The 23951-nt window shown below is 41.6% G+C and overlaps 1 protein-coding gene across 3 annotated transcripts in view; it reads right to left on the minus strand.

Annotated features, from left to right (window-relative positions):
* The window catches only part of PHYHIPL (phytanoyl-CoA 2-hydroxylase interacting protein like), a 224061-nt gene that overhangs the window by 108279 nt on the left and 91831 nt on the right, over positions 1–23951 (minus strand). Inside the window, exon 1 of one of the 3 annotated variants that reach the window (XM_073596312.1) lies at positions 15808–16140. The exons of the other annotated variants lie outside the window; for them this stretch is intronic. The gene's annotated coding sequence lies outside the window, so the exon portion shown is untranslated. Of the gene's footprint in view, positions 1–15807; positions 16141–23951 lie in introns of those variants that run through there. 3 annotated transcript variants of the gene reach the window in all.

Genomic DNA, 23951 nt, shown 5'->3' on the forward strand with positions numbered 1-23951 from the left:
GCACTCAAAATTGGGTATACATATCAATTGACAGTAGTGGCTAAATATGTTTGGCACCTGCTTGAAGTAATTAGGGTGTCTGATTAGACTCTTTTATTAAAGAGAAGTATTCACATTGAATTTGCTATTCATGAGAAGCAAACTGTGTGTCATTGATGAACCCCAAAAAATATACTCAAACTATTGTCCTTTTTTTATACACAGGATGAGTCCATCCAGGAGGAATGTGGGGAAAGTGGCAGGCAGGAGGAGACCGGGCCCATGGACAGCCTGGAGGAGGCCGGATTCACCATCATCCTGGAGGAGGCTGGGCCCAGTGTCAGGCAGGAGGTGGCTGCTCCCAGTGAGGTGGCTGCTCCCAGTGAGGTGGCTGGGCCAAGTGAGGTGGCTGGGCCAAGTGAGGTGGCTGGGCCCAGTAGGAGCCTGACCGAATCCCAAGTGCCTCCCCTCCACCTTCCCAAAAAAAGGGCCAGGAAGGGGATGGTCACACAGGACGCATCCCTGCGCCTCATGCAAGAGGCCACCCGTTTTTTAAGGAGCCCCCCCGAAGCGGAAGAATCCTATGGCTGCTACTTAGCCAGCAGGCTTCTTCAGATGAATAGGGAGCAGCGCCTCATTTGTGAGCGCCTATTTGGGGAAACAATCCATAAGGGGCTGCAGGGCACGCTAACACAAAACACCCAACTACATGAGGCAGCCCCCCCTCCTCCTCCTCCTCCTCCTCCTCCTCCTCCTGCCACAACTGAAACACCAGAGCCACAGCCTCAAAAGAAGGCTACAGGGAAGGCTGCAGGGCAGCGTGGAGGAAAGGCTGCAGGGAAGAGAAGAAAATGATGACCTGGGTTCAGTCTGGTCTGACAGAAGACGCAGGCTGTTGTAGGACCACAGTCTGGGGACATCTAGATCATCTGCTGGTGCTGTTGATCTCTGGGATTCTTGGACCAGATTGTGCTCCCTCTTATATGGACTCCTCAAGATCCCAATTTTCTGGTACACCGACTTTTTCCAGCGTTGACTTCCTCTTTATTTTATTTTGACCATGAATAAATGGATATTTTTTGAGTTTAGCAAAAGACTTTATGTGTTTTCTTTGAAATCATTGATTTTACACACAATGTTAAATTAACAAGGGACAACAATCTCATTGAGTTTGAAAAAAAACACACCAAAAATACATTACTAATGTTAATAATGTTCAAGTGGTGAGTCTTGAAAATCAAAAAAATTACGTAACCAAAAACGGTGCTTTGGGTTAACTTTATCTAAAAACTAAAAAATAAACACTATAAAAAAAAAAAATAATAATGGGTTCTTTGTGTTAACTTTACAAACCTAAAAAAAAAAAAAAAAAAAAAAAAAGGGGGAAAAAGTATTATTAGTATGGAAACATTGTTTTAAAAAGGCATACTATATCATTCATGAGATCAAAGAGAAAAAGAATCCAGAAATCAGTTTGGGAGAACTCTGATTATGAACAGCAAAACACCTTCGTTCTTTAGAGCCTTCGTAAAGAAGAAATAAAATGCGCTGCATTCAACGATCACAGATTTTGCAGCGTGATGAATGTGCTACCTACAATACGAACACTAGTTTTACTAGACCGAGTGCTTCCGTTTAGTTTTTGCTTATGAGCATGCGTCGTTTTTTTGTCCGTCGGACTAGCATACAGACGAGCGGACTTCGGGGTCCGTCGTACTTACGACGTAAAGATTTGAAGCATGCTTCAAATCTAAAGTCCGTCGGATTTTAGGCTAAAAAAGTCCGTTGAAAGTCCGGAGAAGCCCACACACGATCGGATTACCAGCCAGCTTTAGTCCGTCAGCGTCCGTTGGACTTTTGTAGACGAAAAGTCCGACCGTGTGTACGCGGCATAACAGTTTTGAGGATCCATCTCCTACTGTAATAGTGAGAGTTTCCTGGCACTCTACATAATAACCAGCTGCCTTCATTATATGTGATGACAATACATTTGTTCAACTTTAAAGAGAACCAATCACAACTAAGTTAATGCAATAATCAAAATATTCACTCTAATGCCCTGCACACACGATAGGATTTTCCGATGGAAAATGTGTGATAGTACCTTGTCAGAAATTCCGACCGTGTGTAGGCTCCATCACACATTTTCCATAGGAATTTCCGACACACAAAGTTTGAGAGCAGGCTATAAAATTTTTTGACAACAAAATCCGATCGGTAAATTCCGATCATGTGTACACAAATCCGATGCACAAAGTGCTACGCATGCTCAGAATAAATTAAGAGATGAAAGCTATTTGCTACTGCCCTGTTTATAGTCCTGACGCACGTGTTTTACGTCACCGCGACAAGGTTGAGCCAACATCCGTCAGAAAAAATCCATGGATTGTGTTGTCGGAATGTCCGATCAATGTCCGACCGTGTGTACAGGGCATGAGGCTTAATGTACAAGGGATGTTTTACAACCTCTCCTGAACAATTTAACTTGACAGATAGTAACCAATGTTCAAAAACGTCCGTTTTGCTGCGTTTACATGCCGCGTTTAGAAGCGTTTTTTTTCAAATAGTCAAAAATTAAGAACGTCTGTAAACAAAACACAGCTAAATGAGAGTTATCACGTTTACACGCGTTTACAAGCTGTTACAGGCGTTTGGCATTTCAAATGCCTCTGAACATCCATTCTGAATGCATTTTTTTGCTTTCCAAAAAATGCTTCTAAACTCAACTGCCTAGAAACTACTATAAATGACCCTGTGTACATGTACTGATAAGAAAACAGAGGAGAGTTTTAGGGGCAGCTGCTCCTAAACGTCAGTTTACCAACAGCAGTGTACATGCAGCCTTAAAGTGTCTTTGTAACTGTGCATGTTATCAAAGACTTAAATATTCCTCCTTATTTAGGGCTGTTATACTTTGCTTTAGTCTGACTCTACAGCTTGAGTCCAAGGATCAAATTTCACCTTAAGTCTGATATGTCCTGTCTGGTCTCACATTCTGTTTACCAGTTTTTGAATGAACGTCGTGAAAAGTTAAGTAGTAGCTGACTTACTCATACAAGCCAAGGTGTAGTGTAGAGTAGGTAAAGCTAAATAAAGGGGAGAACAAATTGTTTAGAAGTATTCCTGAATAATAATAATAATAATATTAATAATAAATCCCTGGGAATTACATGCCTGGGAATTACAGACCAGTTAGCCTAACATCAATAGTATGCAAGCTCTTGGAAGGGATGATAAGGGACTATATACAAGATTTTAGTAATAAGAACGGTATCATTAGCAGTAATCAGCATGATTCATGAATAGTCGTTCTTGCCAAACCAATCTATTAACCTTCTATGAGGAGGTGAGTTGCCATCTAGATAAAGGAAGGCCCGTAGACGTGGTGTATCTGGATTTTGCAAAAGCATTTGACACAGTTCCCCATAAATGTTTACTGGACAAAATAAGGTCCGTTGAAATGGACCATAGGGTGAGTACATGGATTAAAAACTGGCTACAAGGCGAGTTCAGAGGATGGTGATAAATGGGGAGTACTCGGAATGGTCAGGGGTGGGTAGTGGGGTCCCCCAGGGTTCTGTACTGGAACCAATCCTATTTAATTTGTTCATAAAGGACCTGGAGGATGGGGTAAACAGTTCATTCTCTGTATTTGCGGATGATACTAAGTTAAGCAGGGCAATAACTTCTCCGCAGGATGTGGAAACCTTGCAAAAAGATCTGAACAAATTAATGGGGTGGGCAACTACATGGCAAATGAGGTTTAATGTAGAAAAATGTAAAATAATGCATTTGGGTGGCAAAAATATGAATGGATGCAATCTATACACTGGGGCGAGAACCTCTGGGGAAATCTAGAATGGAAAAGGAGCTGAGGGTCCTAGTAGATGATAGGATCAGCAATGGCATGCAATGCCAAGCTGCTGCTAACAAAGCAAACAGAATATTGGCATGCATTAAAAAAGGGATCAACTCCAGAGATAAAACGATAATTCTCCCGCTCTAAGAGACTCTGGTCCGGCCGCATCTAGAGTATGCTGTCCAGTTCTGGGCAACAGTCCTCAGGAAGGATGTACTGGAAATGGAGCGAGTACAAAGAAGGGCAACAAAGCTAATAAAGGGTCTGGAGGATATTAGTTATGAGGAAAGGTTGCGAGCACTGAACTTATTCTCTCTAGAGAAGAGACACTTGAGAGGGGATATGATTTCAATTTACAAATACCATACTGGTGACCCCACAATAGGGATAAAACTTTTTTCGTTGAAGAGATTTTAACAAGACACGTGGCCACTCATTAAAATTAGAAGAAAAGCGGTTTAATCTTAAAGCGGAGTTCCAGTCATATTTTTTTTTTCACATTATTCTGCTGCATTACATCTAAATAACAACCTGTGGAAAATTTTTTTTTTAAAACTCACCTTTTCTTGTCTGTTGCTAGGGGGTCCCTCGTAATCTGCCTCTGCCTCTCCAAGGCGCCTGACGTCATTTCCCTCGGCGCCCGTCCTCGCTAGTGCTCTTGGGAGATGTCTGTCATCATTTCCCAGGAGTCACTGGGCAGAGCCGAGGGCCTGTTATCGCGTTACTTCGAAAACCGGAAGTGACGCGGTAAAGGCTTTGATTGTGAGTGTTATCTACGTTGTCATAACAATGAGGCGGGACCTTCCTCCGTCGCCGCCCGTTGTTATGGCAACGTTACAAACAATCGGCGCTACGTCCGCTGCTAAAACGCGCATGCGCGAGATCGAGAGGTGCATGCTGGGTATGCATGCTGGTTACCCAGCATGCACCTCTCCATGCACATTCCAGGAAGGTATCACGATTGGGCTTCATATGCCCACAGCAATGATGGAAACAGCCGAATAAGGAGGATTAAAAATTTACAGTAAGGTATTTATTTATTAGAATACATAATCTAGATAATTGTATACATTTAACTTATGGTAACACTAAAAATATTACCCCAAAAAAACTGGAACTCCGCTTTAAACTACGTAGAGGGTTCTTTACTGTAAGAACGGCAAGGATGTGGAATTCCTTTCCACAGGCGGTGGTCTCAGTGGTTCCCGACCGGCGCACGCCGATGTACGTCAGCAGAATGGGCAAATGGGTGTACCCGTACGTCCCTTTAAATTTGCCGCCGTGCCATTGTGTGCGCCGGCCGGGAGCTCCGTGAGGTGGGTAGTGGGATACCCACGTTTGCCTCACAGAAAGGAAGAACGGGGAGATGCTAATGTAAACAAGCATCTCCCCGTTCTGCCTAGTGACCGTGTCACTGATCTCTGCTCCCTGTGATCGGGAGCAGAGATCAGTGACATGTCACACGTAGCCATGCCCCCCACAGTTAGAAACACTCCCCAGGACATACTTAACCCCTACACTGCCCCCTAGTGGTTAACCCCTTCACTGCCAGTGTCATTTACACAGGAATCAGTGCATTTGTATAGCACTGACTGCTGTATAAATGACAATGGTCCCAAAAATGGGTCAAAAATGTCCGATGTGTCCGCCATGTCGCAGTCACGATAAAAATTGCTGATTGCCGCCATTACTAGTAAAAAAAAAAAAAAAAAAAAATTATCAATAAAAATGCCATAAAACTATCCCCTATTTTGTAGACGCTATAACTTTTGCACAAACCAATCAATAAACATTTATTGCGATTTTTTTTTACCAAAAATATGTAGAAGAATACGTATCGGCCTAAACTGAGGAAAAAAAAAGTTTTTTTTAAAAATATTTTTTGGGGATATTTATTATAGCAAAAAGTAAAAAATAATGTGTTTTTTTCAAAATTGTCGCTATTTTTTTGTTTACAGTGCAAAAAATAAAAACCGCAGAGGTGATCAAATACCACCAAAAGAAAGCTCTATTTGTAGGAAAAAAAAGGATGTTTATTTTGGTTTGGGAGCCACGTCGCACGACCGCGCAACTGTCAGTTAAAGGAACGGAGTGCCGAATCGCAAAAAAGTGCTCTGGTCAGGAAGGGGGTAAATTCTTCCGGGGCTGAAGTGGTTAAAGTAAATAGGGTACTGACTCAAATTTCTGGTTTCAATAGGAAACGGCCAGGTATGGCACATGCATACTTACACTGGTCCAAGCTGGACAAATTTAATTATATAAAAATATCCAACCCTAATCTGCAGAGCTAAAAACAGCACCATCGTAGCCATGGCTGTAAAAAGGAAAAGATCTAGGCTCACATATAGCCCCAGGTCCCCCAGGCAAACTAATAAGCACACTTCTTTTGTGTAAAAAGCATAATTTATGAATATAAAGTATAGTAGAGGAATATATCTTCAAAAAAATCCAGCTCCTTGTCACCTGATACTGGAGCCATGCCAGGCTGTGAAAATGAAAAACAGAATGCATTAGGACTCTTACTATGTCTCTAGTGTAGGTGTACAAATGCTTTATGGCAAATATAATCCAACCATGTGGGCGAGGCTTAACACACCCAATCAGGGACACTGGAAACAGCACTTGCTAATGCCTAGATGAGCAGGTGGCAATCATGGTCATGAGAAATATGCATTACGGCGGTATTTCAAACCTAGGAGCGAGCATAACTCTTGTTACAATTAACTCTTTGTGCAAAATTCACTTCACAGGGGCTTCACACTTACTTAAACTGTATTAGTTCATGGTTGACCGATTTTCCACAATTAGATGGTGATGATTGGGATTATCTGTGAGGATCCTCCTTTTCTAGATTCGTGTCAGCACAAGATCATCTCATACAATATACATTTCTGCATAGAATTTATTTATAATTCATTTTTCCCCTGCTAAATTGGCGAGAATTTTCCCACACAATCCTCTAACTGTTGGAGGTTTGCTTCCCCCCAGGATAACTATATGCATATATTTTGGCATTGTGCGACTATTCAACAATTTTGGTTGGAAGTTGTATAATGTGTATGGTTGGTCATGATCATAAGTATTCGTCCTTCTGTTGAAATCTGTTTATTGGGCCCTATAAAGATGATCCATACACTGCTTACTTTTTTATTTTGCCAGAAAAATTATTATTTTTTCATGTAAAAAAACTGTAATGGCCTGGAAGGCGTTAATAAACAAAGTGTTACCTCTATATAGGGCTACATATGCCAATAGAGGAGTGTCAGCCAAATTTGCCAAAGTGTGGAGAGGCTAGATAAATGATAAATCCACTATATCTGGTTGAGTGCCTTTATACAGCATTGATTGTTCTAGGGGTGGGTATGTATTAGCTTTATGTGAACATGTAGTAATAATGTATATCTGTTCACTGCCCTTGATGGGGGATCGTTTATTGGAGTTTACAAATGCCTATATTATGGTATACTATGTTATTCCTTTGAGTGGCTACGTTCATGTATTTAAATAGGCCCTGCATTGCTTACTGGTGCTGATTGTTGTTGACTGTCTTTTCTGTTTTGTATTTGTGTGCTAAAAAATAATAAAAAGAAGCTTAAAAAAAATAAATTAAAACAATCTTCCACATAGTGCAGCACTTTTAAGGGGATACCACAGAGCCTGTATCCAGCTCCTCCAGCCCAGCTTCCATGTCACCTCACTCCCAGTGAGGGACTTAAAGACTTCTTGCTGTATTAAACACAAACTCTCCAAATGTTTCTGAGCTTCTATACTTCGGAGGATGCTCATCCTTCCTCTCTCCTGCAAGCTAGATCCATAGGGGCTTTGGCCCATGTGTGGGGCACCAATTGCTAGGGAGGGGTCACGCTCAGAAACCCCTTCATTACCAGAGTACACTATCATCCTTGCCAAGTCACACTATTCAGCCACCGGCTGGCACCCGACACTCCATCGGTTACACGTGGCAACAGCAATATATCCTTTCACTTCTCAACTTCACCACTGGTTAATCCCTTGGTAGCATTCTCTCCTGAACTTCATTTTGTCCCCTCTCACAAACCCTGCTCTTTTCCAGGCCTTGCATGCAGCCCTTTTCTTAAGAACTTCAGACCAGGCACTTATGGAACTCTTTAGAACTTTTACTATAAACTTCTTACAGTAAAACAGTCTTTCACAGATTCCTTCATACACAGCTCTAGTTCATCCTAGCTCAGGCTGCCCAGTTCATGCCTCAGTATAAAGTAGTTCTTTCAGCACAGTCCATAACTGACTTCCAACAACCCGACTGGGTGCACCAATAAAAAAAGGAGACCATGTGCTCAGCACAGCTTTACATGATGCAACATTCCTTCCTGAACTTTCCCATGTAGAAGACCCCAAAGACAAGGAGCCAAATAGGCTGCCTCCCATTGTATTTATAGCCCAAAACAAGGGGGCAGAGCTATGAACACTCAGGAATTAGCAGTCTTAACCCCTTTCTAACTCCCTGGGCAGCCTGCTATACAAGAACTCACTAGATATACTTTACTATCAACACAGTGTAAACCAACAACATAAGGTAGAGTATACCCCAACAGTAGGCATCTGCCTACAACCATGCAAAAAAAAAAAAAAACTGTAACCAAAAGGACAAAAATAGTAAAATATTTACAACTAAGTAATCTTAAACAGGTTAAAAAAAAGGAAAAGTAGAGACAAAAGTGGAGTCCTAAAGAATTCCTAGAATCACACATTTCCAGGATTTTCTCACAGTTCTTAGAACTCCTGACAGCTATAAATCACAACTTTTGACAGACCTGCTGAGTAGAAGATGTAGCAATGTTTATTTTTTTGGAGTCTATTAAAGTGCCCTGATTACAAAAGAAAAAAAAAACATTAAAAAGACTATAATGCTTTATATGCTTGCGTTAGAGAACTCTATCTCTACGCAGAGCGTTGGAGTTGCACACAGCCTGGATTATTCTCTGGTTTCACTTGTCTAGTCTTGTGCAATCAGCAAAGACAAAATAATCAAGATTTGTCAATAGAAAAAAGACAGCTAATTTAAATACTGCTGGAAGTTTCTGACAACAGATGGCTAATTGAATTCTGCCAGGAAAGTGTGTTATTGAAAAAGTGGATCTGCTTCACTGCACATTTTTAAAGAAGTTCGGAATCTATGCACAATAATAAAGTAGCGTTTCATGTAAAAATGCTTGACTAATCAAAACAAACTGTATTACACAAAAAAAGGTTAGGCTGGCTTTATGGACAGACACATGGAGTTTAAATCTGCTCCCCTCATTGGTGAAATCAGACCAGAGTTAATACTGAAGTTAAATCAAAAGAGATGAGTGAATTGATTTGCTTACCTAAGGCTTAGGAGATGGCCAACACTGAAAAGGAGTGTAATCATGGCAAGGAATTTTGTAAATGTGGCAGGTATGGGTTGGATGTCTATTGATCGATCAGTTCCTTGCCCACTATAAAAGAGCTTTGAATTGCCAAATCATTTTCTGATACAGTATTTGTAAACATCACATTTCTCCCATAAAATCTGATGCATGGTCTTGGACTTACAGTGAAAACTGTCCCTACTATTAGGTAAGGTGAGATTTCTCTTAGGTAGCACCTATTGGGTAGGACATCAAATAAAGTGAGATAATGTATTCACCACATCTCATAGCCTGCCACACTGTTTTCTCCAATTGGCAGGAGCCGTTATAGCAAAATTTCTATGCAGCCTTGGTTAGTTACAATAAAGCTGAATTCACATGCCTATGAGCTCCGGTATTGGCCTTTCACAAGCACAGACACAAGAAATTGAGACTTTTGGATCCCATTAGGTATGTTTACCCACATGGGTGTTTTTTTCTTTTAATTATGTACCAGCCCAAATGAGCAACAGAGGGATCCTGGATTTTATGAATTTATGAAAGATGATGCAAATTTCATTGTGAAGAAAACTCCACAGCTCAATCATAAAACATCTTGAGGAGCATTGCATGATTTTACAATTTTTTACTGCTGTATACAATAAAGTTCCTGAGTTCTTGCATTTACATAAACATTTGCACTTACATGCAAATATTTTTTTCTACCTCGAGAAAGTAAAAAAACAGCAATGCAGCACTCAAGTTAGGAAAATTAGCATTCTACTGTATTATAATTGATTATTATTATAATCTCACTAGACTGATGTTAATGGGCTATATTTTATAGCAGGGAATTTAGAGTGTTATTCCAAAGATACTAAAAATATCCCTTCTCCTGAATTTTCACAATCTGGAAGCTGTAATTCCAGATTTTTCTTGGCTCTCCTTTATTACTGGACTCCAATGGGAAGCACCGATACAAAACAAGAATGTTATACCAACTGCAACATTTTCTTTGAACACACTTCAAACTGTTTACTATAGGTGTAGGTGTGTGATGCGCTTTACTCAGCTATGGCATTGGAACATATTAAATGCAGCTTTAAAATATATATTTTTTTTTTCTTCAGAGAAAGCTATAATCCTCTTGGTGCCAGTCAATGAAGCTAAATCCTAAACATCCAACTGTTATTTTATTTCAGTAATCTGGAAATCTTTGCAGTTCCGATTACTGAGACCCAGATTATGTAGGTTATTTACATTTTAGGCCTCATGTACACTGTTGCTGCTAAACGGACGTTTAGGAGCAGTTGGGCATTTTTTTCCCCTCTATGTTATCTTATCAGTACATATACACAGGGTCGTTTATAGATGTTTCTAGGCAGTTGAGTTTAGAGGCTTTTTTTGGAACGCCAAAAAAATGGGTTCAGAAGCTGAGTTTAGAGGCATTTCAAGCGTCAAACGCTTCTAAACGCAGCTAAATGCGGCAACTCGCGTTTATCCGCGTTTTGTTTACAGGCGTTTTCATTTTTGGCTATTTTGGATTTTCCAAAATAGATGGATGCCGAGTGAGGGAAAGATGGCCCCCGCTCCGCTCCACATCATTGGATGGCGGAAGCGACGACAAACGTCACTTCTGCCTAATGGTCTTAACCACCTGCCGACCAGCCACCGTCATTATACATCGGCAGGTCGGCACGATCCCGCGAACTGTCGTAGCTGTACCTTTAAGCGTGACCACCGGCCATGCGCGATTGCAGGCACGAGAGCCAGAACAGGGACGTGTGTGTGTAAACACACAAATCCCTGTTCTGTGAGGAGAGGAGAGACAGATCGTGAGTTCCTACTAGCTAGGAACAACGATCTGTCATTTCCTCCAGTCACTCCCATCCCCCTACAGTTAGAACACACACTAGGGAACACAGTGAACCCCTTGATCGCCCCCTAGTGTTAACCCCTTCCCTGCCAGTGACATTTACACAGTAATCAGTGCATTTTTATAGCACTGATCACTGTATAATTGTCAATGGTCCCAAAAATGTGTCAAAACTGTCCGATCTGTCCGCAAAAATGTCGCAGTCCCAAGAAAAATCACTGATCACCGCCATTACTAGTAAAAAAAAATAATAATAATAAAAATGCCATAAATCTTTCCCCTATATTTTGTAGACGCTATAACTTTTGCCCAAACCAATCAAGATACACTTATTGCGAGTTTTATTACCAAAAATATGTAAAAGAATACATATCGGCCTAAACTGAGGAAAAAAATTGCTTTTTAAAAAAAAAATTGGGATATTTATTATAGCAAAAAGTACAAAATATTTTTTTTTTCTACAAAATTGGCGCTCTTTTTTGTTTATAGCGCAAAAGATTAAAACCGCAGAGATGATCAAATACCAACAAAAGAAAGCTCTATTTCTGGGAAAAAAAGAACGTCAACTTTGGGTACACGACTGTCAGTTAAAGCGATGCAGTGCCATATTGCAAAAAATGGCCTGGTAATTGAGCAGCCAAATCTTCCAGGGGGCTGAAGTGGTTAAAGAGGAAATTTTTAAACATTTTTTTTAAAATTACATTTATTTTTATATTTCATTTTAGTGTAAATGTAAGATCTGATGTCTTTTTGACCCCAGATCTCACATTTAAGAGGTCCTGTCTTGCTTTTTTTTTATTACAAGGGATGTTTAAGGGATGCAACGACCGCCATTATATTCTCTAGGGTGTCTGAAAAAAAATATACAATGTTTGGGGGTTCTAAGAAAAAAAAAAAAGATTTTAACTTGTAAATACCAAATCTCAAAAGAGGCTCAGTCCTTAAGTGGTTAAGTTTGCAGCACAAATACCCTAGGCTTTTCTACCTGGTCTTAAGCCACTAACTGATCATTATATCATCCCCTTTGTCACATAAAAACCTGTATCCTAGTGCCTGTGCTTTATAAAAAAAAAGCATATTTCTACCTCTTAACAGGTCTTCCAGCGATCACATGACTCCAGGCTCTCAGCTCTCCCCTTCTGATATCTCCAGTGGGCGCGGCCGAGATTCCCCTGCTGACGACAGCCAGGGAGATGCGGAGCTGAGAGGCTTGAGTCATGTGATCGCTGGAAGGCACTGTTAAAACAGGTAGAAATCAGCTTTTTTTTTTTTAATAAGGCACAGGCACTAGGATACAGGTTTTCATGTGACAGAGGGGATGATATAATGAAGCAGTGGGGAGAGGAGCAGAGCGGCGCTAGTTAGCGCTGACACTCAGGGAGGGGAGGGCGGAGGGGAGGGAGGAGGACAAAGGTAAACAGAGGAGAGCTGCCGATAGCAGTGGATGATGGAGGCACGTACACTGACCACGGTGTCAGGGCTCAGCAGCCCTGATATATCGTGGTCAGCGTACAGAGGGGAGGGAAGAAACTGGCAGGATCAGTCAGGTATTTCAGGTGATAGAAGGGGCCAAAATGTACAGCACAAGCACTGTGCTATATAACATGCTTTAAGGGAACGGAATAAATTTTTTTTTTATGGTTAACAAAAGCTTTACCTATCAAATATGCCACAGCCTCTTCTGACCATGCTGTGTTGTCATGTGACAGATGAATAGCAGGGCTTGAAGGTGAAGTTCACCATTTGTAACATGTTACACCCATATTCAGGGGGTGTAACATGCAACATGTTACAAATCCACCGGCCCCGAATGTACCCAGCCCCCCCGATCTGACAGCCGGTGGACGATCTTCTTATCCGGCTCTCTGTCATTTTCTGCAAAGAATGTGGCTGTGTGGGGCTCCACCCGCCCTGCCATGTCACTCATTCACAGCGTTCTGTGAATAGAAAACTACTGGTCTGGCAGCCTTTGCGTCTGTGGGCTTGTAGTTCTCAATTAACCACCACGGCGCTTTTGAGCACTGTGTTAGTTCATTGGTGCTTCCTGTTAGTGTGAACCTGCTTGGCCATACAATGTATGGCCAAACAGCTTACACACAGAGTCTGCAAGAGCCCTGCTGATCATGGGTGCAATGCTTTCCAGGCTCCCAAAAAAATGCACATTTTTTTACATGCAAAAAGATGTGCATTTATTATTATTTTTTTTTTAAATATGAACTTATCCTTTAATCTAGACATGGCCCTGTGCACAGCCTGGTCTAAGAAACAATTTGCAGGCTATTTGGAGTGTAAAGGCACAACAAGTTGCCTCTAGTTCAGCGCTCTTGCTACCTTCTGCACTTATAAAAATGAAATCCTGTACAACACAATGAAGTTACAAAATTTCGAATCCAAACACTTTAGGGAAATAATAGAACAGTCTACACCAGACAGAAAACCATAATTAGCACAGAAGGGATTGGACTCATATAGAGCTGTTAAAGCAGCAGGGTCGGGATCACCAGGGAATATGAAAGCGTTGTTTTAGAACTGTAAGAAGACTTTTACAACAGATAGAAAAATGTGCAAGACAGTCATTTATAAAGCATTGACAGAGAAAACCCTTGTTACAATTATCCCACACACCTTGAAAATACAGCAATTTTCTATACAAGCAGCTTTTATTGTCTAATGAATGGCAATAAAAAATTGATTCAAAGTTAGTCATGCATGTTGTCAAATTCAGACAGCACAGTTTGATCCAAATACAAGTGGGTAATTGCAGTTATTTTTTGCCTTTTTACAAAATGTGTGTGGGAGATGTTGGCTTGCCACATAACGCTACTCAATAACAGCACACAATATCTGTCTGTAAGATTCACTAGTGGGGAAGGTTAATTTAATTAGTTTTATTTTTTCACACCAAAGAGGTGCAAGACAACTATTCAGTATACATTGAATTAAACCCAGGGGTGGGGCAAGACTATTACAGTGAAAATTACTATAGAAATATGCTATTAGAGGCAGCATGCCATATGCCCGGAGTGGCGTTTGCGTTTATTGGATTGTACAGTCCAACACAACACAGTTCACCAATTATGCAATTGCAGGCACCAAATAAAAAAACACTGATTGTTACCCAAGTACCTTGCATGTATAGTTTACTTCCCCTGCATATTGTACACTCCCTCTTTCTGTCCTGTCAAGTGGTTGGATTTAACCAAAGATGTCCAGTTGTTTCAAGGACTAGGGAGTATGAAGATCAAAAACACAAAATAACAGGTTACATGTTTTCTGAGTCTGTAATATGGATGAACATTATAATTAATAAAAATGGTAAAATGGAATGATTGATCTTCCTATGTTCTAGGCTAGATGCATGCTTGTTAGCCATACTGTACAAAAACTGTCATGGTTATCACATTGTTGTCATGAGAAAATTTCATCTAGTTCAGTGTGGATTGCCAAACCTCGCAATGACATTGTGTAAATTGATCATTTAAAGGGCTGTATGTCTGATTATCCTGGTCCCCAGTGTGTACATAAACAAGCTACAGCCACCGCCTGCAGTTCCAGATAAGACACCAGTACAGTTTTTTGTAGCGTATACCAAGTCCTAGAAAGCTTATTATGATCATTACTATATAAAGGCCTCTACAGAACTCTTGCGCACTGTGCCAGCTAGTATTTTATATATAGCACATACCATTCTCTACCCTCTTTATTCTTGTTACATCCGAAGTTATATTTAAACATCAGAACAGAGGTACAGAGGTACAATATCTCTTATGAATGACTGTTACATTCACAGAGCAAAGAAAATAAAATTGTTGCTTCATGTAAAGTGATGCAATCTCACATAGTAAATGCTTTATCCTGCATTTACAGCTAAATCATTAGGAAGAAAGGGAAGGTACAGAGAAATTACAGGTCATTATAAAAGACAGAAGACTTGAGTTTTGCAGGTAGTCTTATAACTATGCCATTTACAGACTGCAGTGCTTGGGAGCATCTAAAGTAGCTCCAAACCTCCTTGCCTAATTTAGAGGTTAATACTTATGGCAGCTCAGGCTGTGTCCATGTTCCATTTGTGTTTTTGTGAAGGTTCCTACACTTATGGACAGATCTCTCGCCATGTATGATGCCAATTATTACTTGCATTATTAATCCGATAGGGCCTAGTTGTCTCCACAATTCAGGAGAAGATACAATGCTGTACATACTTCTTGAGAGGTCTTACTTTACCTTATATAAAAAGTAATGATCATTGCCCAGTAGCCCAAAAAAACTTTTATGCCAACACCAACATAGCCTGAAAACATTCCATCACATGATACAGGATCATTTTGCTGGCGCCCATTTAGTGCTCAGTCTGGAAAGTTATAGAACTATAGTACTTTCCATGTGTTTAGGGTTCAGAAAATCCTACTAAACAGAGCTGGTTTGTACCATTTACACAGTGATGAACAGAACTTGCCTGAAGAATAAATTTCATGTACACAAATCCCATGTACTAGTGGTTTTAAATGCTGAAAAAATCATATAGGATAAAAAAGAGGTCAAAACCCTTATCCTAAACAATGATGTAAGCCAGACTTCATCAGAATTCAGTAATTGAGCGCAAATGTTCATTGCATAAGCAATTACAAGGTCATAGGTTTGAGACAATAACATTATTATACTTAGCCACAATAATATCTTGCATACATGTTTGACTATATAAGGTAAATCCATGCACTCAAACTTTCAAAATGAATACATACCTATAGGCTCTGAGGCTGGCCTGATGTTCTAAAGGATCACAGCTTTAGTAAATTACGCAGACGTGACAAATAACAGACTGAAGGCCAAGCTTAGCTGAACTCTAGAATTTGTTTCCAAAGCGAGTGTGGACATCTTACTGTTCGTCTTTACGATATTCACACTTCAGATGACATGATCATGTTGCCATAAAGTCATAACAACGATCATCACTTGAGTGAAGATTCCTGAATCCAGCTCACACAGTGAGAAAACTTGGCTTTGGTACAGACTTGCTGTGACCTGTATCAATGTGCAGATCACGCTTGAACTCTCATAAATTTCCTATAATGTTACCAGCTAAACTCAAGCACTGCCTTTACTTTGACTTCCCTGCCTGCTTGGTGTATTGTGCAAACATTACAAGCTACTTAAAATAATGAATACATTTTTGAGAGGATCATAGTGGATAAATAAACTTGTTGTCATTCTATATTTACACTAACTCTGTTCACACAAAAAGGCTCATCCAGGTCTAGTTTACCGAAATGATATTGCTCATTTGGTTCATCATTATGGAATACATAGATTGGCTTTATTGCCAATTATTGCCAATTATTTTTTGTTTGTGTATTAACCACCTGAGCCCCTGGATATTTTATCCTTAAAGCGGAGTTCCACCCTAAAGTGGAACTTCCGCTCATCGGATTCCTCCCCTCCTCCGGTGCCTCAATTGGCACCTTTCAGGGGGGAGGGGGGGTGCAGATACCTGTATAATACAGGTATCAACACCCACTTCTAGGAATAGCTAGCTGCAGCTAGCCACAAATGCCCCCCCCCCCCGTTGTGTTGTGGGAAACACACAGTTCCCACAAGACAACGGGGACCAGTGTAGACGCGCAGCGCGACTTGCGCATGCGCAGTAGGGAACCGGCAGTGAAGCCGCAATGCTTCACTTCCTGTATTGACCGAGGATGTCGGTGGGGGCAGCCAAGAGATGAGCGATCGATCGGCTTCGGCTGCCGACATCGCTGGACCCTGGGACAGGAAAGTGTCCATTTATTAAAAAAGTCAGCAGCTGCAGTATTTGTAGCTGCTGGCTTTTAATATTTTTTGTTTAAGGTGGAGCTCCTCTTTAAATCCCCTCATCCCAGAATCAGGCCCGGATTTACTCCCTCTTGCCGCCCCAAGGCCGGGTCCTTCAATGCCGCCCCCCCCTCACACACACCACTATTCGGGGCATGGTTTACTTAAATAGTGGGCGTGGATTATATGGGCTTGGTTCAATTGGGGGTGTGGTTCCAGTCTGAGATGAATGTGAGATGGAGAAAGAAAAGGGTGTAAAGAGGGAGGGGGAAAAGAGGGAGGGAGGGAGGAAGAAAGGGGAAAAGAGGGAGGGAGGGAGGGAGAGAGAAGGAAGGAAAAAGGGATGGAGGGACGGAGAGAGAAGCAAGGAAAGAGGGATGGAGGGACAGCATGCCCAGATCTTACACCACTATAGAAATGTGTATTCCAGAGTTTAACAAATCAGCAGATAAAGATACTCCAAACACCTGGTGTTAGCGCTTCAATCATCCCAGCATCCCAGCACCATGGTTGTTGTGGTGTCAGGATGATTGAAGCGCATTATTTCTATTATTACATTGTAATATAGAATGAAATCATTCAACTCACCATAATCCAGAATCAGTGGGTCCCCTGAGTGTGTCACCTGCCACCAGGTGCCATCAGGTGCCCCCAGCAAAGTCCGTCCTTACATCAGGTGTCCCCAGTGGAGAAGCCCCCATCAGGTGTCCCCAGTGGAGAAGCCCCCCTTACATCAGGTGTCCCCAGTGGAGAAGCCCCCCTTACATCCGGTGTCCCCAGTGGAGAAGCCCCCATCAGGTGCCCCCAGTGAAGAAGCCCCCTTACATCAGGTGTCCCCAGTGGAGAAGCCCCCCTTACATCAGGTGTCCCCAGTGGAGAAGCCCCTCTTACATCAGATGTCCCCAGTGGAGAAGCCCCTCTTACATCAGGTGTCCCCAGTGGAGAAGCCCCCCCTTACATCCGGTGTTCCCAGTGTAGAAGCCCCCCTTACATCAGGTGTCCCCAGTGGAGAATCCCCCCTTACATCAGGTGTGTCCCCAGTGGAGAAGCCCCCCTCCCCCAGCAGCGGAGACTCACTCAGGCAGCGTGGAACAATAGGCGGAGCCGGTCGGGTGGCTGCCAATAGAAATTGAGCCGGCCGGGAGGCTGCCTACCCTCTGCCCGTGGCCTTTCCCACAACATGTCACAGATTGTCAGACCAGCAGCGGGGCAGGGGGTGGGCGGCACCGCAGCTCAATTTCTATTGGCAGCCACAAGGCGTTCTAGTCTTCTGCAAAATGGCATTGCCGCGGACTTCTAGCGGTGGCCGGCGGAAAAAAACGGTAAAATAAGGGGGGGGGGGCGCGAAAGCCGAGAAGTCGTCGCAGGAGCGGTGCTGCACCTGCACCACTGCCGCCCCAACGCCTGGCCTCGGTGGCCTTGTGGGAAATCCGGCCCTGCCCAGAATGTTTTTCAAATTGGTGATGTCTCAGTTCCACACATTATACCTTTCAGCATTTGTTGTGCTGTTTACCCCAGTTATATACGTTTTTTTTTTTTTTCAGGACAGGGCTTTAATTAGGTAGCACTTTTTGGGAACTTTTTTATTTCCTAATAGTAGAAAAGGGGATTTGGGACTTTGAGGTTCTAGACATGGTGGGGGTGTGTATAAAAGAATCACATGTTTATTAACATGGAAGATAAATCAGTATAAACATCTGGGTCATGGAATTGCACATGAAAATACATGTAAATCATGGACATCAGAGACATACAATCATATCAACTTGGAAACTCATGACATTATGGCGAATACATATATACACCCTGTGTATACACCCTGCCGTCTGGGTGGCTGGTTTCGGCTCCCTCTGGCCATCCACCATGCGGCACTTGTTAGTTGTTGTTTTTTTCTATCTAGGTGGGTTGTTGTCACTTTGTGGATAAGTGAGCATCTTTTTGTTGTCCCATCCCGGAAGCTGCGATGCTCTCTGTATGCCCTCCCTGGACTGGGCGGTATCCACAGCGCATCGACGCCACGCATACGTACCTCACGTTTGACGTCATCACTTGCGTCATGATACAAGGCGCGGTTATCTCCATCTCAGCTGCCACAGTTGGGTTGGTCAGTCCCTGTCGGGGGCGGTGTTCACCGTCCAGGCCGGAGCCCCTCCCTGTACGCGTCAAGCTGGCGTGACGTCGGTAGGAGCCAGCGTGCGGCTGTGTGGAGTGTACTTAACACGCCGCTCGTACAGTTACCATTTTCATAGTGTGGAACACGCCCTCTACTAGGGACCCTCTACTTCTCCATGCACACCATCAAGGTAATTCCATTGCTAGCCTGTATGCCACTAGATTTTCTTAGTGTGACCACAATACTTAATATAGATTTTATCCATTCATCATAGATCTTGTGGCAACTTTGATCATCCCCCTAGCATTGTGGCGCATGATTTAGAGTGGCTACTTTTTCTTTGGGAAGCTCTGTGCAGTTCGCCCCAGTTACACACGGCTCCCCTATACCCCAGCTTCCGGGACGGACACCTTCTTGTTGGCCCTGGTCCCACATCCAACACACCCCCATCATTTACTTTTTATATGTAAGTACCCAGGACTGGCATATATGCCTCTTCCTAATATGCTTAGTGATACATTAGACTTAACATATTCCAATCTTCTTTAGGAGCATCCGCCCTGATGAGTGTGCAAACACGAAACGCGTCGGTCAATCTAGGATGCCAACCCGCACCACGATCAGAAACAATCAAGTCTACTGTCCCAAAAGTAATCGTGATTTTATCCATCTACACTTTATTCTACTGTGCTGCCTTAAGAACCATGTACATATATGGATTCATGGGAATTGCTCACGATTTTCGTTACTGTCATGTGCTTCTAAGTTGATATCTTTTTGTATGCTTGTTGTACCATGTTATATATATATGTAGTCGCCATATTGTCATGAGTTTCCAAGTTGATATGATTGTATGTCTCTGATGTTCATGATTTATATGTATTTTCATGTGTAATCCCATGACCCAGATGTTTACACTTATTTATCTTCTATGTTAATAAACATGTGATTCTTTTATACACACCCCCACCATGTCTAGAACCTCATTTAAAGTCCCAAATCCCTTTTTCTACTATTTTGTACCAGGGATAGAGGCACACAGGGCATGTGCCTCATTCAAAGTCCCACCTGTGCTTTTACACAGCCCCCCCCCCTTTTTTTTATTATTTCCTAAGATTTTTATTGGTAATTAATGGAAAAAAATGAAAAAATGCATTTCCTTCCCGCCAGCACCAAGGTCTCAATTGTATGATGGGGAGAGACACAGGATGGGGAAGCTCTCCTCCACATTTTATGGACTCCTGCAGGTTTCCCTTCCAAGAGTCCCATGTTCTCATCTGCTTATGTACAGGGAGAAACTACAATTTCATGGCGCTCTGCTCCTTATAAAGGTGTGCTTTTGATAGCTCTCACTCTTTTTAGATGATTTGTGCTTGTTATTAGGATTTGAAAAAAAAAAAGAATGCATTTCCTGTGATTTGTTCACCCTCAATAATTTATCAAAAAATATAATCATCAACTAAGTCTACTGATTAAAATGATACATAATGATACTGTATTATTGTACTGCTCTACATCCCTTCACAAACAGCCTCCTGCTACAGCCAAATATAGACTCATCAGTCCAGAGCACCTGCTGCCATTTTTCTGCACCCTAGTTCTATGCTTTCATGCATAGTTGAGTTGCTTAGCCTGGTTTCCATGTCCTATGTATGATGTAAGTGCTAAGCACTTAGCTACTGTGAGATATTATATATATATATATATATATATATATATATATATATATATATATATATATATAAAAACTCACAGTGTCTAAGTGGTTAGCACTTCCACCTAGCAGCACTAGGGTCATTGGTTAGAATCCCAAGGGGCACTACTCACACAGAGTTTGCATGTACTCCCTGTGCCTGCGTGAGTTTCCTCCGAGTACTCTGGTTCGCTCCCACACTTTAAAAAGATTCTGGCAGGTTAATTGGCAACTGTCTAAATTGGCCCTAGTATGTGCATGAATGTGAGTTAGGGACCTTAGATTGTAAGCTTCTTGAGGGGGACCCATGTGAATGTACAATAAACATAGATATAAAGCGCAGTATAAATTGACGGCGCTATAGAAGTACCTGTAATAATATATACATATGCACACACCCCACCCCCAATCCAAAAAACAAACAAAAAACATTTTTGCTGGAGCTGCAGCTTGACAAATATTGTAATCAAAAACTTAAAGGTTAACTCCACTTTCGTGGGGAAAAAAAATAGCAAATAAAGAAAAAATAATATAGCATATGCAAGTCATATTGTAATGAAGTATTAAAAATTACCTTTCCAATCTGCAGCGCTGTAATTTTCTGAAAATTAAATGCAAAATGGCTACCAGGAGGTGTTCTGTACACAGAATGTGTACTGACCACTCCCCAGAAACATAATTTCCAGCTTGTGTGATTGGCTCACCAATTTTCTCATAAATACAAGTCAGATTTCAGGCATCCCCTGCCACAAAAATTTCATTTTTGGTGAGATACTCCCAATAGGAACACATCTAAAGGGATGCAGGCCCAGCAGCTTTCCTCATTAGTGCTCTGCAGCTGCCACAGCTGACTGATAATTATGAAACCACTCCCATTAGACCCAATCCGCACAGAGGAACAAACAGTGATTTTTTCAGAATAACAAAAAGGTAGGAATCTGCAACAAAGGTTGTTATAATCCTTGCAATGTACATACAGTGGATATAAAAAGTCTACACACCCCTGTTAAAATGCCAGGTTCCTGTGATGTAAAAAAAAAAAAAAAAAGAGAGAGACAAAGATAAATAATTTCTGAACTTTTTCCACCTTTAATATGACCTATAGACTGTACAACTCAATTGAAAAACAAACAAATCTTTTATTAAAAAACTAAAATAATGTGGTTGCATAAGTGTGCACACACCCTCTTATAACTAGAGATGTAGCTGTGTTCAAAATTAAGCGATCACATTCAAACTCATGTTAAAGAGGAGTCAGTACACACCTGCCATCATTTAAAGTGCCTCCGATAAACCACATAAAAAAGAAGTTCAGCTGTTCTAGTAGGTCTTTCCTGACATTTTCTTAGTTGCATCCTACACAAAAGGCATGGTCCACAGAGAGCTTCCAAAGCATCAGAGGGATCTCATGGTTAAAAGGTATCAGTCAGGAGAAGGGTACAAAAGAATTTCCAAGGCATTAGATGTACCATGGAACACAGTGAAGACAGTCATCATCAAGTGGAGAAAATATGGCACAACAGTGACATTACCAAGAACTGGACATCCTTCCAAAATTTATGAAAAGATGAGAAGAAAACTGGTCAGGGAGGCTGCCAAGAGGCCTATAGCTACATTAAAGGAGCTGCAGGAATATCTGGCAAGTACTGGCTGTGTGGTACATGTGACAACAATCTCCCGTATTCTTCATATGTTTGGGCTATGGGGTAGAGTGGCAAGACGGAAGCCTTTACTTATGAAGAAAAACATCCAAGTCTGGCTAAATTTTGCAAAAACACATCTGAAGTCTCCCAAAAACATGTGGGAAAATGTGTTATGGTCTGATGAAACCAAGGTTGAACTTTTTGGCCATAATTACAAAAGATATTGTTGGGAGCAAAAACAACACTGCACATCACCAAAAGAACACCATACCCACCGTAAAGCATGGTGGTGGCTGCATCATGCTTTGGGGCTGTTTTTCTTCAGCTGGAACAGGGGCCTTAGTCAAGGTAGAGGGAATTATGAACAGTTCCAAATACCAGTCAATATTGGCACAAAACCTTCAGGCTTCTGCTAGAAAGCTAAACATGAAGAGGAACTTCATCTTTCAGCATGACAACGACCCCAACCATACATCCAAATCAAAAAAGGAATGGCTTCACCAGAAGATGATTCAAGTTTTGGAATGGCCCAGCCAGAGCCCAGACCTGAATCCATTTGAAAATCTGTGAGTGTTTTGCAAAGAAAGTCAAGATGTGCCATGCTGATAGACTCATACCCAAAAAGACTGAGTACTGTAATAAAATCAAAAGGTGCTTCAACAAAGTATTAGTTTGACCACTTACGGACTGTTAGCCGTCATTATACAGCGGCTGTTTGAAGAGGAATAACGTTGTTATGGCAGCAAATAGCTGCCATAACCCCGGTATTCTCTTCTTCAGCAGGTGGTCCGCTTTCAGATAAAAGTGGTCTCTGTGGCGGATTCACCGCGAGATCACTTTTAATTGGGGGCGGGTGAGGGGCCCGCCTCCCACCGCGCTCCGTGGTCTCTGACGCTTACAGGCAGAGACTGGTAAGCGGCGGAGACTATCGGGTCCTCTCTCCTCTTTGGCTGGTTGCCGAGTGAGGGGAAGATGGCCCCCACTCAGTTCCATAGCAATGACTGGCGGAAGCAACGTCAAACGCCCAATGCTCTTAAAGCAGAATTTTTTTTTCAAATGACATTTTTTTGTTTTTATTGCATTTTAGTGTAAATATGAGATCTGAGGTCTTTTTGACCCCAGATCTCATATTTAAGAGGTCCTGTCATGTTTTTTCCTATTACAAGGGATGTTTGCATTCCTTTCAAAAGGAATAAAAGTGACCCAATTTTTTTTTTTTTTAAAAAAGGTAAACAGGTAAAAGTTTGTCGCCATTCCACAAACAGGTGCAATTTTGAAGCGTGACATATTGGGTATAAATTTACTTGGCATAACATTATCTTTCACAATATAAAAAAAAAATGGGCTAACTTTACAGTCTTCTTATTTTTTAATTCAAAATTTTTAATTTTTTCCAAAAAAAGTTGCTTGTAGGACCATTGCGCAAATACGGTGTGACAGAAAGTATTGCACTGACCGCCATTTTATTCTCTAGGGTGTTCGGAAAAAATATATATAATGTTTGGGGGTTCTAAGTAATTTTAGAGCCAAAAAAATTTTAACTTCTGAAAAATAGGCCCAGTCCTTAAGTGGTTAAGGGTGTGCACACTTCTGAAACCAAATTATTTTAGTTTTTTATTTTTACCTCCCACC

This window comes from Aquarana catesbeiana, linkage group LG08 (genome assembly GCF_042186555.1).
Source record: "Aquarana catesbeiana isolate 2022-GZ linkage group LG08, ASM4218655v1, whole genome shotgun sequence".
Classification (NCBI taxonomy): Eukaryota; Metazoa; Chordata; class Amphibia; order Anura; family Ranidae; genus Aquarana; species Aquarana catesbeiana.